This window comes from Bos indicus, chromosome 24, assembly GCF_029378745.1.
Source record: "Bos indicus isolate NIAB-ARS_2022 breed Sahiwal x Tharparkar chromosome 24, NIAB-ARS_B.indTharparkar_mat_pri_1.0, whole genome shotgun sequence".
Taxonomy (NCBI): domain Eukaryota; kingdom Metazoa; phylum Chordata; class Mammalia; order Artiodactyla; family Bovidae; genus Bos; species Bos indicus.
Window position 1 is genome coordinate 34,125,506 of NC_091783.1, and position 25,111 is coordinate 34,150,616.

Consider the following 25,111-nt stretch of genomic DNA (forward strand, 5'->3'; position numbering starts at 1 on the left):
TCTGGGCTGCAAGCTCCACAGGGTGCATTTAGACCCTATTTCGTGAAAAGACACAAGGGAACAAATTACGCTAGATGAGTTTCTCTTTGGAGAGACTCATTTATTCACAGAAAACAAAGAGTATTACTGTTATCTGAGAACCGGGGAAATAATACCAATCTTTTGGGTTCTCCTACTTTTGTCAGGCATGAATGGACAATAGCTTTGTGTCTTGACTCAGAGGAATGGCATGAATCATTAGGACAACAATGATGCCTGTCATCACATCAGGACCTGCATTAACGGTGATCACCTAAATAGTAAACATCATTTCTTTGTAGCACTGACATAATGACCCTGGCTTATATTGATGGGACATTAAATTGCATGTTCTAATCCTTCCACTATTGGTTGGACCTATTCTTTATTTTTTTAATGTGAAATCCCATTTTTAAAAATATTTATTTATTTGGCTTAGTTGTGGCACATGAAGATCTTCACTGCAGGATGTGGGATCTAGTTCCCTGACCAAGGCTGGACCCTAGCCCCTCTGTATTGGGAGCACAGAGTCCTAGTCACTGGACCACCAGGGAAGGTTCTGGACCTATTCTTGATTTAAACACAGACATTGATCTTTAGAAGATCCCTTCTCCAGGGGATCTTCCCGACCCAGGGTTTGAACCCAGGTCTCCTGCACTGCAGGCAAATTCTTTACCTTCTGAGCCACCAGGAGTGGCTGGTGGGTTAGTTTCTGTGCTCTGCTGTGCTTAGTTATTGAGTCGTATTTAACAATTTGCAGCCCCATGGATTGCACCCCGTCAGGCTCCTCTGTCCATAGGGATTCTCCAGGCAAGAATACTGGAATGTGTGGCCATGCCCTCCTCCAGGGGATCTTCCCAACCCGGGGATCGAACCCAGGTCGCCTGCATTGCAGGCAGATTTCTTTACCATCTGAGCCACCAGGGAAGCCCAAGAATACTGGCATGGGTAGCCTATCCCTTCTCCAGGGGATCTTCCCTACCCAGGAATTGAACCAGGGTCTCCTGCATTGCAGGCAGATTCTTTATCAGCTGAGCTACCAGAGAAGCCCATTTAGAAGACAAATCTATCCTATTAGCTACATACTGATCAGAATTGTGAATCTTAGAACTGGTCGTTAGGAAGCACTTGAGCCCCCTAGGAAATAAAGTTTTCTACTTGGATAGAGTGACTTTGGACTTGATATTAATTTTTATTACTGATTTCCATCAATAGAAACAGGGACTTCTGAGGAAGAAAAGAACTGTCTTGCTTAGAATGTAGGGCAGGTAGGTAAGCAAGTCTGAGCATCTTAGTGGCTATTTGTTGGGTTCTACTCTTATTAACTCTTGAGAAAAACCACCCAAGAAAACTCAAGGCACAGAAAATATATAGCACTGTGCTTGGGATTAATGACCTACTTTCATCTTCTGTTCTGGCTCCCATGTGCCATTTTTAAGCTCCCATTCTCCAAGAAACCACAGAGGGAAAAGAGGCACACAGGTACAAATTCTAGAAGTCTCATTATGTTCTGAAGAATAAATTAATCCACTAGGTTGCCAAGAGCCTCCAGTGTTTTCCACTGGGTGTAAAAGGGTTTACTCTGGTTTCTGACTGCCTTGGTCCTTTATAAGATCAGTTTTCTTAACAGTATCTCTTTCCTTAGCATGGGGCTATCCCTAAACAATACAGTTTTCCTTTGCCCAGGAAACTGCAGCTATTTTGATATTCTCCAGAACTCTTGTCTCCCTGTCTCCTTCACTTGTTGCTTGGGAAAGGAAAAGCAATTTCCTTCCTTGGGGAACCCTAATCTTTATTTGTATTTCTATTTTGAATCAGAACTGAGTAAGTTTTGTTACGTTGTCACTCACTGTAACAAAGACAGAAGAAGGAACACTCTCTACGTACCTTTGGGGAGAGGGAAGTGTGGCCAGGGGAAATTAATTGTTTGACATAGACTGGAAGCACAGAAACCATCTCACTGTATCATTTGTTGTCAATACCTTTCTTCATTCCTTTTGTTGATTAGATGTTTTCTTTATGTACTACAGCCCAGGATTTCTGCAGTTGGAGATTCTCTTTCTGATAGTCTTGGTGTTCCTTTGGTCTTTTGGTAAAGGCATTTGACCTAATCATGATAAGCTGATGAGTTGGCTTCATCTATAGAGTGGAACAGGGACTGTTGGCTGAGAAAAGTATGAATGCTGAAGCTGAGGGCAGAGTTGGCTCATGGAACATTTTATCTGTCCTCTGAGTTTCTTGTCCCAGTACATCAACAAATTTGTTTTTGTTTAAAGACTTTCCCACACAAGTGTCTGCCAAGTTGAGAAGACTGCTTTTTGAGATTGATCTTGGTTTTCTTGGAACAAGAGCTGAGATCATATAATAAGCTCAATTGGTCTTAGTGAGTAAAAGTTGGGAGATTTTATTTCCATATACATCAGCCAGATCTGGGCATAGAATAAAAAAGGTCTGGACACTAGGTGGGTATGGGTGGGAAATGCAAGGAGAGAACTAGTGAAAGGAGGCTTTCATGTCTGTCTGCTTTTCCCACTTGTTTTTAAAACTGTTTAGGTCACTCGGAAATAGGGTATTGAGCTTGTAATGTTCCATACTGAGACTGCTGTTGGTCATACTCGTATATGATTTAAATTAGGCTCTGCTGTGCGTGCTCAGTATTGTCCAACTCTTTACGACCCCATGGCCTGCAGCCCACCAGGCTCTGTTGTCCATAGAATTTTCCAGGCAAGAATACTGGAGTGGATTGCCATTTCTGCTCCAGGGAATCTTCCCAACCCAGGGATCAAACTAGTTTATTAGAAAAGAGTCTTTACATTTCTGATCTCTGGATTGGTAGAGATACTGTCAATATACAAAGAAGTTCCAAAGTGTCCTCTTAGAGTTAGACTAGAAGACTCCTTTCCTTTGAGGCATAAAAACCACTCCACTGTGATAATCCCACTTGCTGGGAGCTCCTTAAAAAAAAAAAAGGCTATAAAAAATGTAATTTAATGGACATAAATTAGACTGTTCTTAGTGAAAGCAGGAGATAAGTATCACGGTAAGATCACATTGTGTGCTGGGTTGTTATTTGAAAAGGGACATGGAATCTGATGGGCTGGGAAATGGCTCGGCCTTGATGAAGGAAGGCATTGATGGATCATTATGGGATGCCATGTGTTCCTTGAGATTGGTTTGCGGCTTTAAGCCACATGGAAGTTGAATGAGAGGAACGAGAGGAACTTGGAAGTTTATCAGAGACAGAAGTGTAGGGGATTACAGTGGCCATGGTGAATGTGAACCCTAGCATAGGCTTTCAGAGAGGAAATGGATGTCTGCCATGCCCACAATCAAAGAGCAGCATTGCCTGGAGAACTTACTAATGTCTGCAAATCCCAGCCAAATGTCTGATAGCACTTTGAGGTTGGAGGGTGTATATATAAACACACACACTCCTTTTCTGACTACTCTTGACTACTCTATGACGAAGAATAAGTAAGATGGAAACTGAGAGTCTAGATGTCAGTCAGAAACTTGCTTGTTAGTTGTTCATTTGTGTCCAATTCTTTGCAATACTTTGGACTGTAGCCCACCAGGTTCCTCTGTCCATGGGGTTTTTCAGGCAAGAATACTGGAGTGGGTAGCCATTTCCTTCTTTGGGGAATCTTCCTGACCCAGAGATCAAACCTGCATTTCCTGCATTGCAGGCGGATTCTTTACCACTGAGCCTTAAAAGGGCGGCTTAATGCTAATACTTAATACTTGGAAAGACTGATCTAGCCAGCCCCAGGCCACTGCTGCTCCTCTGTAGGCTGTCCTCTAAATCATCTGGCATAGAGAAGCATTGCTGGCTCCCAGAGGAAGAGAATGAAAAAAAAAAAAAAAGACGCTGATTTCTACATGTCTAATTCCTCTCCCAGACTCATCAAATTGTGTAACTCACTGTATATCCACCATGAAAAGTAAGGGGTATGCCAACAAACCAGAAGTACTTGGAAAAAAAATCTTTCCTCAAAGCAATGAGAGAAGTGGGGAGGATGTATTTCTTCCTTCTAATAAGTTCTCTTGGCATCAGATCAGATCAGATCAGCCGCTCAGTCGTGTCCGACTCTTTGCGACCCCATGAATCGCAGCACACCAGGCCTCCCTGTCCATCACCAACTCCCAGAGTTCACCCAGACTTACGTCCATCGAGTCAGTGATGTCATCCAGCTATCTCATCCTCTGTCGTCCCCTTCTCCTCCTGCCCCCAATCCCTCCCAGCATCAGAGTCTTTTCCAATGAGTCAACTCTTCGCATGAGGTGGCCAAAGTACTGGAGTTTCAGCTTTAGCATCATTCCTGCCAAAGAACACCCAGGGCTGATCTCCTTCAGAATGGACTGGTTGATCTCCTTGCAGTCCAAGGGACTCTCAAGAGTCTTCTCCAACACCACAGTTCAAAAGCATCAATTCTTCAGCACTCAGCCTTCTTCACAGTCCAACTCTCACATCCATCCATGACCACAGGAAAAACCATAGCCTTGACTAGATGAACCTTTGTTGGCAAAGTAATGTCTCTGCTTTTGAATATGCTATCTAGGTTGGTCATAACTTTTCTTCCAAGGAGTAAGCATCTTTTAATTTCATGGCTGCAGTCACCATCTGTAGTGATTTTGGAGCCCAGAAAAATAAAGTCTGACACTGTTTCCACTGTTTCCCCACCTATTTCCCATGAAGTGATGGGACCGGATGCCATGATCTTCGTTTTCTGAATGTTGAGCTTTAAGCCAACTTTTTCACTCTCCACTTTCACTTTCATCAAGAGGCTTTTGAGTTCCTCTTCACTTTCTGCCATAAGGGTGGTGTCATCTGCATATCTGAGGTTATTGATATTTCTCCCGGCAATCTTGATTCCAGTTTGTGTTTCTTCCAGTCCAGCGTTTCTCATGATGTACTCTGCATATAAGTTAAATAAACAGGGTGACAATATACAGCCTTGATGAACTCCTTTTCACACGGGCATGTGGGGACTTCTCTGCTGGTCTAATGGTTAAAGCTTCGCCTTCCAAAGCAGAGGATATGGGCTTGATCCCTGGTCGAAGAGCTAAGATCCTACATGCCTCATGGCCAAAAATCGAAACTTAAAAAGAGAAGCAATATTGTGGTATACCAGTGTTTTCATGATTGACAACATCAGCAGTAAGAAAAATTATGTCTGCTTTGGGGACTATAGCATGAGAACAGAGAAAATAAATGTTTAAAAAGTAATCATTTCCTCAGCATTGTTAGTGTTTTCAAAATGCCAGAAGGTGTTCTGATTACATTAATCCATGAAAGCAATGCAAGAAAAAAAAGTTATGAGAATAAGATAAGTTCATATATTATCAAAAAATAGGAGCTGGTCAGTCAGGAGACATTTTTGAACACTCACAGCTCATAAAGAGTTTGTGACCTAATGGAGAAGACAGAAACCAACCAATGCAAAAGAAATAGACATTTGCAAGTACAAAATTTTATTGTTAAGTCAATGAAGGTTAAGTCAGTGTTTTTGCTAGCAGGCAGGGTTAACCAGGCAGAGTTTCCAAAGAAAGTGAATCTTGATCTGTGATGACGAAGAGGTGGGGAATGTGGAAACAGTGGCCTTGAGTTTCCAGGCATATGGTGAAAATCCATAGAAGCATGCTAGAGAGTTGCTGATGTCATCCAAGGTTGAAAGTGAAGTATTATGATGCTGCTGCCGCTGCTGCTGTTGATGGAAAGAAGATAAACACTGTGACAGACGCCCACAATATTTTTGGCAAGAAATAAAATTCCGTTTAGTATGAGGCATTTCAGGGGAATGACCTTTAGCATGCACATATGGCATATTTTTGGCTCATTGCTGAACTATGGGGTTTGGGATCTATACAAATATGGAAGGCATCAGCTGAAATGCAATACATAGTTTCTTGGTCAATGGAATTGACAGAGTGAAAACTGCAACAGTTCCCCACCTAATGTGTTGAAACAACAGAAATAACACCCAAAATACCAGCAAGGGCTTTCCCCCCGAAAAAGAGAAAATGAGAAAAGCACTAAGACATATGCTAAAGGTTACCTGTATTGTTACTTCTAATTCTCTTTTCAGTCTGAAATCAAATGCATAGTTTCTTCAATGTGATAAGAGAAATCCTTCTGTTTGTTCACTAAAATCAAAGAGACAGTGAGGGTCAATGAGATATCCCCAGGCAAGTTCTCATGTAGAGCTTCTAACTTCTACTATTATCACAATAAAGACCTACTACACATACATGATTTCTTACTTTTAACTTATTTTCCTTTCAATTTACCCAGTTCAAGGCTACTGATAAATAGTCCTACAATACTTATTCTTTGCCAATCTGAATTGTTAAAATAATTTTCTATTCTCTATAATAGGTGAGTTCATTAGCCTAATAGTCAAAATTATATATAAGGTGGGCCTATTTTTCTCTTTTTCTTTCCTTATTCTTTTTTTGTTTTGTTTTGTTTTTTGGAAGCTTGAGGTCTTTTAATTGACAATTCTCCATATACACAGATACCCTCTTAGCTCTTCTCCAGTGTAAGTAAAGTATGAGCACTTAACTCTCGTTTCTCAACAGGACAAGATGGGCCTTTTTTTTTTTTTTTACTTTAATTCCCTTACTTCATCATACAAATTCTCCTGTATGATTACCCGTACTGATTTACTCATTGTTTCTCTAAATAGCTCATTGAACTTTTTCGTCACTAGATCTTTGGTCACTCTAGTCTCTCTTATCCCACCCCTCCCTCTGTCTACCTCCTTCCCTAAGTACAGATGCAGCTAAAATCTACCTTCTGCATGAAATTCTCTCTCAATACTGCAGTCAGGTTTTCTTCTTACTGTATGTACTACTTATGCATCTTAGATCAGCTATCAACTTATGCCTATAGCGAGAAAATTGGGGCCTTATGAATAGACATGGTCTGTGGATGGGTCCATTCCCAGAGAAGGAGGAAGTCATCACTGGTTACAGGGCCACTTCTGGAAAGATAGCCTCATGCATGCAGTCTTCTGACTCCTACTTGGCCACATAAAAATGAGCCTTAGGGCCGGAACTCTTCTTTACCAAGACATGAGGAATCCTCACAGCCTGTGCTGGGCTTGTCACCTTGTGTCGGAATATCTTTCCCTGTTTTGGACCTTTATTCTGTTTAGTTCAGTTCAGTTCAGTTGCTCAGTTGTGCCTGAGTCTTTGCGACCCCATGGACTGCAGCACACCAGGCTTCCTTGTCCATTACTACCTCCTGAATCTTGCTCAAACTCATGTCCATTGAGTTGGTGATGCCATGTTTAAGCATGTATCAGAGGGCACCACTACTATATTTGTCTCTGTGGGGAGGGGGCAGAATCCTTCATTCTAGGCACTGGAGAAGTGCCTGTAGGTTGGTCACTCTATGGTGGTTGCCTGCAGGGGTCCTCTGGCCGTGGGGGACAAGTGCCCATTACCAAAGCTGACCTACCTTGTTCTGCTCTTCTCTGTGTGAGTAATGAGGTGTTCCATAGTGACTCTGATACCAAGATGCAGTTGGCAGAAGTGTTTGGACTCCTACTCCTGGTGATAGGCAACAAGTGTCACTTGCTTGACAGTTACCAAAAAAAAAAAAAAATGTCTAATGTGAATGATACAAAAAATAAAGCCAAAAACCAAAATGTATGGGTTGCCCTGGTATAAAGCCTACAACCTGCAGGAAATGTGTTTTTCTTGACCTGAGTTCCAGGACTTTGATTTTAACGATTACATTTCCTGGTAGATGAAGATTCGAGGATGAACCAGATCAAGGGTGAAAGGCAGATGGCAGCTGTACTACTTTGCTGAGTCATATTCTAAAGCAGGGTATCTAATAAGCAAAGGAAAAGAATAGATACCAAGGCGTCAACAATCATTCTAGAAAATAGGTTTTGAAAACAAACGTGCCTACGGCAGGAAGTCTCACTTTCCAATCATTCATACTATACAGCATCTCTGAAAACTAAGGCAGGTAGGGTAACAGTCTGCAATCATTCTCAGACACTTTGCCAAGTGATTTTGCAATAACGTTTAAGGAATTTTAAAAATTAGTCTTTAGTTTGAAGGCTCCTTTTGTGTGGTTAAAATACCATTTTGGGGGAAAACTAAGTTCCAATGGGAAAAGAATGTAGTTTGGGTTATGGGTCAAGTTGGGAGTATCGGGTAAAGGAAGAAGGAATGATGTCACAGTGAAGCAAACTTAATTCAGGAAAAAAATGCCTCAGTTCCCAGAATATTTGCTAGGGAAAGGTGGAAAGAAGAGAGGGATCTACCCACACAAATTTTGCTGGCTTACACTTGATATGCCTAAAGGATGAGTTATAACAATAACAGTTAGTATCAGATGTGCAGTTGGAATCAACTTTTGATGATAAAAATATAAGAATATAAAGATTTCCTCCATAGTTTGTATTAGTTTTTATGGTTTAACTCTTTTTACATTTAAATCTTTGATCCATCTGGAATTAATTTTGTTGTAGTATATGAGGTTGGTATCCAATTTAACTAATTTCCAACTGTAATTCAGTTATCTCAATAATAACTATTAAATAAGCAATCATTTCCCCACTGATTCAAACTGACATTTATAATAACAAAATAACCCCTTATGTCTATTGTAGTCTACTATCAGCCTTTCTAGAATATTACTGTGATATTTTCTATCACACTTTATTTCTCTGTTTATACATGAATTAGAATTAAACTCATGCTTAGTCACTTCAGTCGTGTCTGACTCTTTGTGACCCCATGGACGGTAACCCACCAGGCTCCTCTATCCATGGGAATTTTCAGGCAGGGATACCAGAGTGGGTTGCTGTGCCCTCCTCCAGGGGATCTTCCTCCCAGGGACTGAACCTGTGTCTCCTGCATTGCAGGCAGAATCTTTTACCTCTGATCCACCAGGGAAGCCCTAGAATTATGCTATGGTAGGCAAAGTAATGCTGTCTCCCAGATGGCCACATCCTGTCCCCTGGTACCTATGAGTGCTGCTGCTGCTGCTAAGTCGCGTCAGTCGTGTCCGACTCTGTGCGACCCCATACGGCAGCCCACCAGGCTCCCCCGTCCCTGGGATTCTCCAGGCAAGAACACTGGACTGGGTTGCCATTTCCTCCTCCAATGCATAAAAGTGAAAAGTGAAAAGTGAAAGTGAAGTCGCTCAGTTGTGTCCGACTCTTAGCGACCCCATGGACTACAGCCTACCAGGCTCCTCTGTCCATGGGATTTTCCAGGCAAGAGTATTGGAGTGGGGTGCCATTGCCTTCTCTGGTACCTATGAGTATGTCACCATAAAAGGGATTTTGCCAACATAAAAATGGTAAGGACCTTGAGATTTTTCTTAGATCATCTGAATGGGCAAAATCCAACCCCAAATGTCCTTAAAATTAGAGAAACTCTTCCATCTGTGTTCAGAGTAAGAGATAAATGTGACTACAGAAAAATGATTAGAGAAATGCAACATTGTTGGCTTTGAAGATAGAAGCAGGGGACCAGGAGCCAAGGAAAGTGATGGCCTTTAGAAGGTGGAAAAGCTAAGGAAATGAATTCTCCCTAGAACCTCTAGAGAGGAACACAGATCTGCCCCCACCTTGATTTTAACCCAGGAAGGTCCACTTCAGACTTCTGACCTCCAGAGATAAAACAAATCTGTGTTGTTTGAGTTTGTGATAATTCTTTATAGAAGCAATAGGAAATGAATACATGTGCAATTTTAATGTTTTAGTATCAGGCAGAACTAGTTTAACCCTGCGCCCATAGCTTAAAAAAAAATTTTGTCTAGTCAACATCTGTCACCATAAATTAGTTACAATTTTTTTTCTTGTGAGGACAACTTTTAAGAGTTGCTCTTTAGCCACTTTCAAACACAATATAGTATTATTAACTATAGTCACCATGCTGTACATTATATCCCTATGACTTACTTATTTTGAAACTGAAAGTTTGTACCTTTTGACTCCTTCATCCATTTTTGTCCCCCACCCCCACCCCACTTCTCCTCATTCTGGGAGCTACCAATAGCTTCCGTGTACCTGTGAGTTTGTTTTATTTTTGGTTAGAAGTAGAAGTATTGGAGAAGGAAATGGTAACCCACTCCAGTGTTCTTGCCTGGAGAATCCCAGGGACGGGGGAGCCTGGTGGGCTTCCGTCTATGGGGTCGCACAGAGTCGGACACGACTGAAGCGACTTAGCAGTAGCAGCAGCAGCAGAAGTGAGATGATACGTATTTGTTTTTCTCAGTCTGACTTACTTCACTTAACAAAATGCCCTTGAAGTCCATCTTTTGTCACAAATGGCAACATTGCCTTCATTTTTATGGCAATAATATTCCACTGTGTTTGTATGTTTCACTGATCTGTTTGTCTGTTTTTACACCAATGCCATACTGTTTTGATGATTATAGTTAGAAACCAGGGAGCGTGATGCTTCCACCTGTGTTCTTTTTTAAGATTGCTTGGAATATTTGGGGTCTTCAGTGGTTTTACACAAATTTTAGGATTGTTCTATTTTAATGAAAAATGCCATTGAAATTTTCATAGGAATTGTATTGAATCTTTACATAGCTTTGAGGAGTTTGGGCATTTTGTTAATAGTAATCCTTCCAATCCATGAGCATGGAATATCTTTCCATTTGTTAGTGTCTTCAATATTTTTCATTAATGTCTGATTTCCAGTGTACAGGTCTTTCAGATCCTTGGTTAAATTTATTTACAGATAGTTTATTCTTTTTGAGGGGATTGTAAATGAGATTTTTTTTAAAATGTCTCTTTCTGATAGTTTGTTATTAGTATATAAAAACATGACCCATGTTTGCATATTAATTTTGTAAATTGCAACTTTACTTAATTTCTCTATTTTTCTAACAGCAACTAATAACTGCTCATAACTTACTTTTCCTCTGAATTAGTAATGGTGTGGAGAAGCAGATCAAGAACATCCATCATATGCTATGACTTACATAAATTATACGTTTTTATTGTAATATAGGCATTATCATTTGGATACATTTGTTACAGCAATTTAGCCTACCCTAATTATAACCTTACATTACTATGCTATTGGGCAGTTTGTTTTCATCAACAACAGGTGTTTAATTATATCAAATTTTTTTTCAGCACATGTAAAATTATCAAATTATTTTTTGTTGTATTCATATGGTGGTTGTTATTGATATACTTTCTAATATGAAATCTTGAATTTCTAGAATACTCCTCAGTTGGCCATGGTATATTATTCTTTTAATATGCTATGGATTCTGTCTGAAATATTTTGGATATTTGCAAATCCAAAATTTTCTTGTATTGTTCTTTTCAGTTTTGGTGTCAGTCTAATAAATTGAATTGAATGGATTGCCTTCCATGGTAGGCAAATTATAAGATGACCACACTTCTGGTATTCTTGCTCCTGTGCAATCTCCATTTCTTGAATGTGGATTGAATTTATAGACTTATTTCTATTGAATCAGACATGGAAGTAGCCATGGAAAGTTATTTCCAAGATTAGGTTCTTAAAATAATTTATCTTCCATGTTGTACACTCTCTCAGGTTCTCCTATTGGGAGAATTCAGCTGCTATGTCATGAGACAATCCCATGGAGAAGCCATCATGAGTGAACTTGGAAGTAGATCTTCTGGGGTCCACCAAAAGCCGTGTGAATGAGCTTGGTAATAGACGCCCCTCCAGCTGAACCTCAAGGTGACTACAGCCCTTGCCAACATCTTGAGTATAGCCTGGTGAGATATCCTGACCCAGAACCATCCAGGTAAGCTACTCCTAGGTTTCTAACCATCAGAAACTGTGAGATAATAAAGTTTGTTGTTTGCAATTACTAAGTTTTGAGGCAGTGTCTTAAGCAACAATGGATAACTCATGCACCTTCTTTTTATATATTCTGAGTAAGTTTAAGTAATACAAGAGTTACCTGTTTTTTAAAGCTCTGGTTCTAATTTCCTATGAAAACTTCTTACTGTGGTGCTTTCTTGTGATTTTAGTTTTAGAGTAGTAAGGTTTACCAATTTTTCTTGGTTTATTAGTTGTAATAGTATGTTCTGACAGAGTCAGAATTAAGAGGTATCTTTTGAGTTATCCCTATTTAAAACAAATTCTTTAATGCAATTTAACTTCCTCCTTACCACTCCATGGTTCTTGGTCTTTATTATTATTTCCATAGGTTTCAGATAAAACATATTACGTTTATAAGGCTTCCCTTGTAGCTCAGTCGGTAAAGAATCTGCCTGCAGTGCAGAAGACCTGGGTTTGATCCCTGGGTCGGGAAGATCCCCTGGAGAAGGAAATAGCAACCCACTCTAGTATCCTTGCCTGGAAAATCTCATCAACAGAAGAGTCTGGTGGGCTGCAGTCCATGGGGTTGCAAAGACTCGGGCACGACTGGGCGACTAACACTTACTTATTTATTACGTTTATACGTTGTATGTTTATTTAAAATAATATAAATCTACATTGTTTTGTTTTAAAAATATTTATTTACTTATCTGGCTGCATTGGGTCTTAGTTGCAGCATGCAGATCTTTAGTCTCAGCATGCAAACTCTTAGTTGTGGCACGTGGGACATATTCCTTGACCGGGATCGAACCGGGGCCCCTGCATTGGGAGCACAGAGTTTTACCCCGGGACCACCAGGGAAGTCTCCACATTCAGTTTTTAATAACTATTTTCCAAGTGTTTTTACTATTTAATAATTATTTAATGGTGGCTTGAACACGTACAAAAGTAGGCAGAACAATATAATGAACACATACCCATATCTTGCCCCAACAGCCATGAATCCACGGTGAATTCTAGACTTTTCACTCTCCCATCCACTCCCTATATTATTTTGAAACAAATCCAAGATATCATATTTCATTCATAAAAATTTCAATATGTATCCTTAAATGTCAGAACTTTAACAATAACCATAGAGACATTATCAAAACTGAAAAATTAATACCTTAATTTTCTCTATCACTCAGTATTTACATTTTTGGTTATTTCATAAAAGTCGTGTATTCTTTGCCATTTCTATAGTTTTTCAATTTGAGCATGTTATATGAATGAAATCATACAGTGTACAATTTGGGGGGATTGGCTTTTTTAACTTAGCATAATTTCCTTGCTATTCATCTAGGCTGTCATGTGTGACAATAGTTTGTTTCTTTTATTAGCTAAGTAGTATTCCACAGTATGGATATACCACAGTTTCTTGGACCATTCACCCATTGAAGATCATCTGGGTTGTTTTTAGTTTTTGGCTATTTAAATAAAGCTATGATGAACATTTGTGTACAGGTTTGTATGAACACAAGTTTTCACTTTTCTGGGATAAATGCCCAAGTGTGTAGTCCTGCCCAAGTGCTGGGTCCTATGGTAACTGCATGTTTAATTATATTCGATCTTTACCTTTTAATTGGTATAATGAGATCATTTATACCTAAGGTAATTATTGGTATGTTAAGACTGAAGTCTGCCATTTGTTACCTGTTTTCTGTTTGTTTCCTTGTTTCTTAATCCTCTCCTCTCTGTTTGCCTTTCTATGTATTACTTGAACATATTTTCAGAACACCATTTGAAATTATTTTTAATGTTTTTGAGTATATCTCTTAGTTTAATTTTCTTAGTGGTTGCTCTGCGTATTACCATATGCATATGTGACATCACATTCTAGTGTCAACATTTTGCAACTTCAAAGGAAGTGTGGAAATCTTATTTTCATTTAGGTTTCTTTACTTTGCCCACGTTTAAATATCTTAAATGTCATATAGTGTTATGATTTTTCTTTCCAGTCATCAAAAATGATTTCTAAAGCTCATGAGGAGAAAGGTAGACTATTGTAGGTATACATAGTCTTGGGTTTTTTAAGTTGAAGTATAGTTTATTTACAATATTATATTAGTTTCAGATGATTCAGTATTTGTATAGATTGTACTCCATTAAAAATTATTATAAAATAATGGCTATAATTCCCTGTGCCGTACAACGTATCCTTTTTGCTTATCTATTTTATACTAGTAGTTGGTATCTCTTCATTCCATACCCCTATCTTGCTGCTCCCCTCTTCCTTCTTTCCACTAATAACCACTAGTTCATTTTCTATATCTGTGAGTCTGTTTCTGTTTTGCTATATACATAGTTTTTAATGAATCCATGTGTAAATGATATACAGTATTTATATTTCTCTGTCAGACTTATTTCACTAGGCATAATACTCTCTAGGTACATTCACATTGAAGGAAACAGCAGGATTTCATTTCTATGGCTAATATATTCATATCTTACAATAGTCAAGATGTGGAAAGAACTTAGTGTCTTCAACTGATGAAAGATAAGAAAATGTGATATATATCATATGTATCAGTTCAGTTCAGATCAGATCAGTCACTCAGTCGTGTCCGACTCTTTGAGACCCCATGAATCGCAGCACGCCAGGCCTCCCTGTCCATCACCAACTCCCGGAGTTCACTCAGACTCATGTCCATCGAGTCAGTGATGCCATCCAGCCATCTCATCCTCTGTCATCCTCTTCTCCTCCTGCCCCCTATCCGCCCCCAGCATCAGAGTCTTTTCCAATGAGTCAGCTCTTCATAGATAGATCGATCTATCTGTATGTGTATACCTGTTTCCTCATTACTCGGGAGTAATGGAGTACACAAAAACTCATAGGTTCCACGCAGCAAAAAGAGAAATTTTTCCTATCTTTGTCCCCGGTTGGAAGCACGAAAGTGCCAGTGCTAACCTTCTACCTACTTATTGCACATTTTTCCCCCGGAAGCTGTGGTCTCTGAATGCATGAAAGGAGATGGGCAACAGAAAAAGATGTAGAATATTTCTCTAGCTGCCTCAGAAATATTGGTCTATGTAACAAAGAAATTGTTATAGAATTTTTCAAATTCATGTTGAATTTGGGCCCTGAATCATAGGGCAGGAAGTGGAAGGAGTTTGGCATGTATTTTTACTCTTTTTTATTTTTAGTTGGACTTCTATTTCATTGGATGTCTGGGTATGCCTCTATTGTCATCAGGGGAATTACATAATTTTTCAGAGTCCTATGTTTTCAAATATTTTCCTATCAAACTACAATTTTAAGGACTAATTAATTTCCCCCAGTAATTGACTCATAAAAATCATGTCCCATGCTAACCAGAGGTTTCGATAGGTATGAAGCAATCAGGATTATATAAGGACTTAGTAAAACTCAAAGTCAAAGAAAGCAGATTGTTTGCTAATTGTAACCTTGTAGGAGATGTAAAAATTGCCATTAGGACTTTAGAAACATGGACAGTCTATCACAACAGCCCATTTTTAACTCAAGAAGGCCTAGCAGTCTAGGGACCTTATGGCCAGGGATTGCTGTACCTTCAGAGATCTGAGGTGGCAGAAACTGGGCAGAGGTTGGGTTGATCAGCATGGCGAGACAGCAAACTCCCAGTGTGCTGGCATGTACTTAAGAGACTAGGGTCACCACTTTAAGCTTTAAATTAGATTAAACACGGGATGTACTGATCTGACAGATCAATGCAGATGATTAGCTAACTGTGAAGAGTAATGAGCTTACCAGGTGGTGCTAGTAGTAAAGAATCCGCCTGCCAGTGCAGGAGATACTAGAGATGTGGGTTCAGTCCCTGGGTTGGGAAGATTCCCTGGAGGAGGAAATGGCAACCCACTCCAGTATTCTTGCTTGGGCTATCCCATGGACAGCGAAGCCTGATGGGCTGTAGTCCATGAGATCATAAAGAGTCGGACACGACTGAGCAACTGAGCATGCACTAAGAGTAACATCATGACTTGTTTCAGTTCAACATTTATCTTTTAAAAATACATGTATATTCTTTAACATATATGTATATGTGAATTTGTATACACATGCATGTACACACACTCAGAGTCTCTGAATTAGTTTCAGTGAAATCTGCATCAGTGCAGAGGTACTCTCGGAGTGCCTTCAATAAAAAAGTCACTGTGTATTATGCGATAACATTGAACAGACTCCAGACAGCCTCTTATCTTAGATATACAACGACGTAGCATAACTCAAGCCTAAAGGAGAAGTTAAAGCATTAGGTAACGGTAGCAACAGTAGCATGTTAGTGAAGTAATAACTCTCTTGGAGGATAACCCAGGATGGGTTTTATTGAATTCAGTTTATTTAGCTGGGATAAACCCAGATAGGCATCTCATTTACAAGAAGGTACTAGCAAGAGGGCAGGTTATTACAAGCACATTTAGAAGATAAGCAATAGGAAAATCGAATAAAATCAGAGATCAGGAAGGGAGCAGAAGTGGTTCCTGGTTCAGCCTCTTGCCTTGGACAGGTCTATATTTACTCCAGCTAAGAACAATAGTAATTGCCTTCTCAGACATCCATGGGGATGAATGGTGTGTGAGCTCTCTTAGGAACGTGTGAGTTATCCTTGTTGACAAGTTTACTTTGTGGCTAATTGAAGTTTCTTTTTCTCGCAACTTAAGTGCATTTTCTTTGTTTCTCTGTTCTCTGAAGAGTCAGAATAATTATTCAGTGTTTCTTCATAATAATTTTTTAAAATGTGGCAATAGTTGCTATCCCTTAGCTTTTCCAGCTTCCCATACAAATTAACTGTAAAATTGGATTGATGCTGTTTTTCTACCCATTTAATTAGTGTTTTTACTGTTTTCAAGGGTTGTTGTCTTCCTTCCTTTTTCCTTTCCTTCCTTTCTTCCTTCCTCCCTTTTTGCAGACTAGGAAAAAAAATGTCAAAGCCTTCCTTTCTTTCCTTTTCAAATTTAAATATAACATATTTACTTGGTTATTTTGATAAGTGAGCCTTTGTTCTTAACACTGCTGCCAACATGAGTAGCTGCATGGACTCTACTCCTTGGAGTAACTGAATCTTAAGGTCTTAACACAGCTTTGTCCGAGACATCAGACAAAAAATGTGACTAGCGGAAACACTTGGTTGACCATTCTAGTTGGTGGTTTTGGTTCCAGAAGTATACTTTATGACACAGAAGAGCATGTTCCAGCTGAGCTGTCCTTGCAGTGACGTGTGTCATTGCAGGCCCAGAGGACTGAGTTTTATATATCGATAAATATTGATCAGTTAAAGGTGTGTCCCTCCACTCACCATTGCCTTCTGCTCTTGTGTGTGGTTCCCCACATGAATGTATGTGTGGATGTGTGTGTGTGTGTGTGTGTGTGTGTGTGTTAAGAGTGGTAGTGGTACACAGGAAAAATGCATACATAAATGAAATATTGTGATGTATTAACTGAAAAATTTTTGTTTCTGGTATTTCATTTTTACCTAGACTTCTCTTCCATCCCTCAAGGACTTTGGTTCTCTCTAAAGCTGCTTTCTCTTGAATAAACCTTTATTTGGAAGTTGGTTTTCTAAAAAGCAAAGTCTGTCTATACACCATCTAACTTCTTTGAATGCTTCATCTTTCCTCCTGTCCCATTCAAGCTCTTTCTTCTAAAGATTATGTTTCTGAATCAGAAAATATTCATTAAGTGTCTCTGAAAGCTACTGTGCATGACACTGAGGATGGCAGAAAATAAATACAAAAGGTATACTCTCTTCTAAGACCTCACAGTCAGGGGGATGAGAAATACATGCACAGATAACTCTGGGTGGAGTGGGTGAAGTATCTTAGTTAAGAAGAAAAGTGTTATTATTAGTTACATTAGGTGTAGACCTATCCAAGGAAGTATAGGCGGTAGTCATATATGTTCATTTTTTAAAATCTTCTTTCTTTTCTTAAAATCTTATAGAATCAAATTAGTCACTGCTTCTACCAAATTATCCATTAACTCAAAAAACAAACAACTGTTATCATTTACATATCATAAAATTTACCCATCTAAAGTATACAATGGAGAAGGCAATGGCACCCCACTCCAGTACTCTTGCCTGGAAAAATCGCATGGATGGAGGAGCCTGGTGGGCTGCAGTCCATAGGGTCGCTAAGAGTCAAACACGACTGAGCGACTTCACTTTCACTTTTCACTTTCATGCATTGGAGAAGGAAATGGCAACCCACTCCAGTGTTCTTGCCTGGAGAATCCCAGGGATGGGAGAGCCTGGTGGGCTGCCGTCTATGGGGTCGCACAGAGTCGGACACGACTGAAGAGACTTAGCAGCAGCAGCAGCAGAATCACACAATATGTTTCTTTCTTTCTTTTTCATTGGCCTCTCTCACTTGGCATTTGTTGTTGTTGTTCAGCCGCTAAGTCATGTCTGACTCTTTGTGATGCCATAGACTGCAGCATACCGGGCTTCCCTTCCTTCACTATCTCCTGGAGCTGTAGTGTGTATTAGTATTTTATTGCTGTTTAGATTGCTGAATAACATCCAACTCTGGCTATCCCAGATTTTATTCAGCTATTTGCCCATCTATTCACTTAGTAATCTTCATTTTCTTTCTCCCTCCTCCCAATACAGAGTGCAATAGAAGATTACGGCATCAACCATTTTAGAATCCCGTCTCTTATTTTAGAATCCCACCTGTTATTTTTCTAGGAGAATCTGACTGAAGTCTTTAAGAACTGTTAGCACATCAGGTTGTCTCTGTGTAGGTGGGAAGCAGGTGTGGGGCATCCCAGAAAGTTCTCACCCACTTTTCATTTTGGATTTGAAGGTTTAAAAAAAAAAAGAGTCTGATTCTATTAGTAAATTTACCTTTTAGATAGAGGAATACACTCTGATGTCTGGGGACGGGGCATCGATTCAAGTCACCAGAACACATCATCACCACACGAATGCCTTTGCTGAGCTGGTTACCTTTCAGTGACCGCCGTGCCCATTATCAGCCATATTCAAGTTTTGTGGTATGTGGTATGCACTCAAAATTTTAAGGTGTTAGAGACATTTCCTTCTTTCAGTGTGAGGCAGGGTGACCCAGCGTCTCTGAAAGGTAAATACGAAGCCTCTCTCTCGTTTGAAAGAGTTATTGAGCCATGTTTACAGTGGGTCCCCTTTGTCTGCAGTGCACATACTTCACATTTTCTTGAAAGGAATGGGCTACCTGCCAATGACATTTCACAGTTCTCAAAGCGCACGGTTTCTTCAGGAATATAATTCCTCATCTGCTCTGCCCTTTCCCTTTGAGTTTTATGTTTCATCCTTGCTCTGTGCAACGCACCAATCAACACACATTCAGGCAACTCCTCATTTCTACTTCCTTTGATGACCTTGAAGCTCTTCATCTGGCCAGTCGATCCCGCCTGGAGGAATGTGGTGGGATGGGCCTCTGCCGTGGAGCTGGAAGCCCGGCTGGCTCTGTACTGTGTTATAATTCCTCCCTCCTCTTCATGGCACCCCCTCCTTTCCCATCTTAAAACAAAAAAACAAAACGAGACAAAGCAAATCCCCAAGGATATGAATAGCTTGAAGTAAACTAAATTGGTCATTGTTATTACCGGAGAACTTCACACCGAATGCAAGCGATAATCTGCTTATACACATTGCATTCTCTTACACAATCCCTTCTCTTTCATCACTCTTCTCCTCTGCTGGGCAAACGGAGGAGTTCAACCTTCTCATTCCCACCGTTTTGTACTCATGAAAAGAAGTCAACAGAGCTTCCTTTTGTTTTGCTCTTGTCTGTGGGCTTCCATCTGGGTCCCAGCACAGGGCTACCAGCTGGAGGGCACTTTTGCGGGTAACCACGTAGAGGGAGCTCTCGTGTTTTATATGCAGAACTTGGGCTTTCTCACCGCAGTGCATGAATCCCAGGAGAGTGATTCTGTAAAAAAGCAAATCAGTTTTCCTCTGAAGCATCCATAAGGTACTGGAGATCCTATCAAAGTTGAGGGAGAGGTTATGGCAAATTGACCAGCATCCCTTTACTGAGAATGTAATTAGATGAAAAACCAGCCACTAGAACCCTACAGTCAATATACTGAGTTAAGGCTCCTCAGAGGCAACCAGGAAATACAGAACAAGCAGTGTATCTTCTGTGGGCATCACTTTCCTTATTTTCAGGGAAAATTACACCTTCCATATTTTTCCTCCACCTTCTACTTCAGAAAGTATCCAAAATTCCCAAGTCAGAGCTTTATTAAGAATGAGCCTATGTTATTAAAAGTGACTTTGGAAAAAAAAATTTATAAATACAAATATGAATGAACAACTTTCCTGGATATTTTGAATTTGCAAAAGGACTCTGATGCTTTGCTATGGAAGCCCTTCTTATATAAATTTGAAGACGCAGAGGATCTCCAAATGGGATCCCTGACTCATGCTGGAAGTAAAGAATCAGAGCATTTTACAGTATTCTAATGGACATTTTAATGTTTTTCATCTGTTCTTAATTTGAGATAGACATAATCTCTTCTAGGCTAGAAGATAGTTTTAGTATTATTTTTAGTTGTTAGTAAAATCTTTTCAATGCTTTGGCTCCCAACTAGAACTAAGAAATATGGAGCAAAAGCTAGACAGTCAGCTGAATAATGAAGTCAGGTCAATTCAGTTCAGCCTTCTTTATGTCTCAGCTGCAGGCGAGGCACTGAGTTGAGCATCACGGCGGACAGAAGGATGGGGAAGGAACAGATGTTTACCTCAGGGAGCTGGGAGGCTAGTTAGGAACCTAAGATGGCACAGCACTTCAGCCCAACATGTGAAGAAGATGCACATAAAAATGTTTGTGTGGGTTCAGTTTATGGTAACCTAGGAAACATAAATGCCATAAAGACAAAGGAGAAGTTAAAAAAAATATGCACTTAGAAATGAAAATTCCTCTAAGATCAGTGACCAGTCTTCTTTTTATATTAGTCACAAAGCAGCAAGCTTTCATCTTCTCTTCTCCGCCACAGTGGGCGCTTGGGTTACATTTTTAGGATGAGCAGAAGCTTATGAGAGCCAGACAGAAACAGTGGGACTGATTTCACTTCTCTCCCAAACATGACTGCAAGACGAGGTTGGACTGTTAAAAAAAAATTTTAGACACATTTTTGTGGTTTGGGTTTGAATTAATCTACACAATTGCTTTTAGAGTTAACTGTTTTGATGCAAATGCTGTGGATCTTAAGAAATAAAAGGACTATAAGCTAATTGATCCAATTCCTTGCTTTCAAATATATAATGTGTTTTTTTTATTCCTTAGTTGAGGAGCATTATCCAGAGGTTATATGTATTACCTAAAGTTGCAAGCACAGGAAGTCTAGGTTCCTGTCCTTAGACTCTCAAGAGAGCTCTTCCACCTTACCACCTCTCGTAGATGAGAAAAGAAAACCGCAAAATTACTGTGAGTTGGTAGAAAACTCTCATTTTTGTTTGTATTTTTGTGCCTATCAATTTATACCTTTATTTATAAAATAGTACTGTTTTGGAAACCTTTGTTGCTCTCTGTTATCACTGTTTATTTAAGATTTATATCACATCAATTTCCAAAAAATTTAAAAAGTTTGTTGCAACTGTATGCACACGCTAAGTCTCTTTAGTTGTGTCCAAATCTTTGTGACCCCAAGGACAGTAGCCTGCCAGGCTCCTCTGTCCATGGGATTCTCCCACCGGAGTGGGTTGCCGTTTCCTTCTCCAGAGGATCTTCCCAACCCAGGGATCTCATGTCTCCTGCGCTGGCCGGCGGGTTCTTTATCACCAGTGCCACCTGGGCGCTAGTGTTGTATACACATTACAGAATAAAACACCTTTTTGTTTTTCCCTAAATCACAGAAATAGTTAGCAGGCATCTCGGTGGTAAACACTAAGTATTCCAGAAGATGAAATTCAGTTTTCAGTTTGCTGGTAAATGAGATACATTATAAACATGTGGGTCTGTGTTATTCCCCTTATCTTACCTGTTAGTTTTATGTGAGGTTCCCAAATTTCATAGAACACAAGAAAGGAGAAGTGCTTTTTAGTAGATCTTGGGGAGTATTCTTCAAGTTTTGACTTACCTAAAGTATTAGAATAAAAAAAAGATAGAAGAATAATTAGTTTTCAATACTTTTGTGGATGTGTTTTATTTTTTTTAAGATTTTTTTTTGATGTGGATAACTTTTTTTTTTTTTCCAAAAAAGAGTCTTTATTGAATTTTTTTACTATGTTGTTTCTGCTTTCTGTTTTAAATTTTTGGCCCCAGGCATATGGGATCTTAGCTCCCCGTGCGTGCTCAGTCGCTTCAGTCATGTCTGACTCTTCACCACCCTATGGAGTATAGCCTGCCAGGCTCCTCTGTCCATGGGATTCTCCAGGCAAGAATACTGGAGTGGGTTGCTATGCCCTCCTCCAGGGGATCTTTCTGGCTCAGGGATCAAACCCTAGTCTCATGTCTCCTGCATTGGCAGCAGGGTTCTTTATCACCAGTGCCACCTGGGAAGCCCTTAGTTCCCTGACCAGGGATGAAACCCGCACTCCCTGCATTGGAAGGCAAAGTGTTAACCCTGGGCTGCTAGGGAAGTCTCCTGCATGTATTTTAGAAGGATGAAGGTAGATTTTTCTGAACCTGTAAGACTAGCGGGAGAGTTTCTCTTTTGCAGGAGGGGTGGTCTCCAAAGTATGTCTCTAATAGTTTTTAGACTACCTTTTCAGCAGCTTTTCAGCCACAAAATTGTGAGCAATGGATCTAATCCTATGTGAATCAAGCAAAATACAGAATGTTTATAAGATGCTTTGAACACTATTGAATGCTGTAGAAATGTAAGGTATTATGATTACACCAATTCTTGGCTCCTTTCTCTATTTATTTAAGGGTTACACAGACCTTGTTTAATACCTCAACATCCTTCCAGTTGAGTCAAGCACAGACATACTTTAGCCACTTGAGGTTAAATACTAAACCCAGTGCAGAGCAGGGTCTCCAGCCTCCCCCTGCCTCTCACCTTTCAGGTTCTGTTCTAGAAATGGGCCCAGCAGTGATGTGTGAGAGTTTATTCCTTTGTGTTTATTTGTTTTGCTTTTTTATTTGGCAGCTGTGGTCACTGACTGGCTTCCTTTTTTTTTTTAAGATGAATCTTTTCTATTCCTTTATGATTGGGTGACAAAAATTAGACCAAAATGCCAAAATGAACAACCCAGAAAGCTCATCAAGTTTCCTGGATCGTTATGAAAACAAACAAACAAACAAACAAACAAAAAAAACACCCAACCTACCAATAACTTGGAGTTCTGAACATAATTGGTTGGTTCCCAGAAGTACAATAAAAGGAAACCAGAAGTATTTTGGTCCCCAGTTGTTTTTGAATCAATCTGTTTGTTTTTTTTTTCAGACTTTGAAGGTCACAGAATCAAATCATGTGGAGCCACAGGAGGGAGATTCCACCTTTCCATCGGTCTTCCCACCCACTTTTTCTCCCCATTTCTGTTAGAAGTGAGGTTGTGCTGGATTTAAGTAGAACATCGCTCAGAATTTCCAGCGGTTTCCAATCAAAGCAGGTCACAATGAAAGGCGTCCTGGAAATTACTAGACGAGAAGCAATAGTGATAAGTAAAGCAGCTCTTGAAACCTTCAGTGTGTAGCCTTGGGAATTCGCCTGGTACACAGGCTGGGGAACTCTGCTAGTCTCAGGAGGGAACCCAAGGAAGAACAGCCCATACTCATATCTCCAAGTAAGCCAGGGTGCTTTAAGTCTGAAATAATGACTGTGAGGCGCAGAACCATGGGGGCATGGGATTAGATTTATGTAGAAAGTGGATAATTAAACTGGAGTTTTAGACACACACAGGAAGGTGAAAGAAGAGGAAAGAATGACAGCTATTATTTTCTAGTGATCTAATCTAGAGAGCCTCAGTGTTTTCATTATAACATGACCACTAGAGAATACAGGAAAAAAAAAAAACAATTGGTATATTTCATGGCAAATGCAGTTACATAAATAATGTAAATTTTCTACCCTGATTTTTTGTTATTTTTATTTCTTATTAAAAAATTCTTTTTATTTCATACTTCTATCAAAAGATTTAATTTTACTCTGCAGATTAGTCAGTAATATATCTTTTATTATTGCATAATGTAAACAATTTCATATTGCTTATATTTCTTTTTCTTAGGATTTAGTGAATAGCAAAGAAATATTTTTCTAACGAATAAACTTGTTGCACAATTCCAGAAACCTCCCCTCAATGTGTCATACATCCAACTGGTACACCTAAGCACAAGTGAAAAACTGTAATATCTGAAGTAAGAATTAAGATATATCAACTGCCAACTATGTGCAAGGCATTGTATTGGGTGCTATATATTAGATATTCCATTCAATCCTCAAAACAACCCTCAAAGCTGACTATTTCCCACATGCATATAAGAAAGTGGGTTCAATAAAATAAAATTTAAAAAAAAGTGGGTTCAGGGAGATCTTACCCAAGTCTTATAGTTAGTAAGTGTCAAAGCTGCTGCTGGAGCTGAGCTCACTCTAATTTCAAAGTCCTAATTCTTTCCCCTTATCATCATGCCAGGATTGTACTGGAAGTCCTGAAAGCTAGAGCAAGAGACCTCTCACTAGCTTACACAACTTAGCTTTCTCAAGAGCATCTGCAGAAAGAAACCAATTTTAACAAATGTAGATAGATCTGGGTTGTGGAGTTAGGTAATCTTTTGCCCCCTGTTGTTGTTTAGTTGCTAAGTCACGTCCCACTCTCTGCAACCCCATGGACTGCAGCACGCCAGGCTTCCCTGTCCTTCACTACCTCCTGGAACTTGCTCGAGGAGCAAGCTCATGTCCATTAAGTCAGTGATGCCATCCAACCATCTCATCCTCTGTTGCCTCCTTCTCCTTCTGCCCTCAATCTTTCCCAGCATCAGGGTCTTTTCCAATGAGTCAGCTCTTCGCATCAGGTAGCCAAAGTATTGGAGCTTCAGCTTCAGTACCAGTCCTTCCAGTGAATATTCAGGGTTGATTTTCTTCACCCTCCAGACAACTGTGCCTTGGATTTTTCTGGGGGATAGGACATTCCCAATAATAGAAGTTGAAATAGGTCCTTAAAGGGGGTCTTGATGTTTGCAAGTTTGTCTGGGGAACAAAATGGGGAGGGCAGGGCAGGACAGTTGAGGTAAGATTGCAAGGGAGTATCTTTGAATGCATCTAAGAGAGGATTCAGCAGAAGGGAAGGGGTGTCAGGCACGGTGAATCTGATTCAGCAAAGGCAAATTAAGCTACAGTTGGAAAGAAGGTGCAGTTGTA

The 25,111-nt window shown here is 39.8% G+C and overlaps 1 long non-coding RNA gene across 1 annotated transcript in view; it reads left to right on the forward strand.

The window, feature by feature from the left end:
• LOC139179427 (uncharacterized) overlaps nucleotides 1-25,111 on the forward strand; it is a 69,059-nt gene that overhangs the window by 35,360 nt on the left and 8,588 nt on the right. Inside the window, exon 2 of the long non-coding RNA XR_011563795.1 lies at nucleotides 11,569-11,785. This is a non-coding gene — a long non-coding RNA (uncharacterized lncRNA). The remainder of the gene's footprint in view (nucleotides 1-11,568; nucleotides 11,786-25,111) is intronic.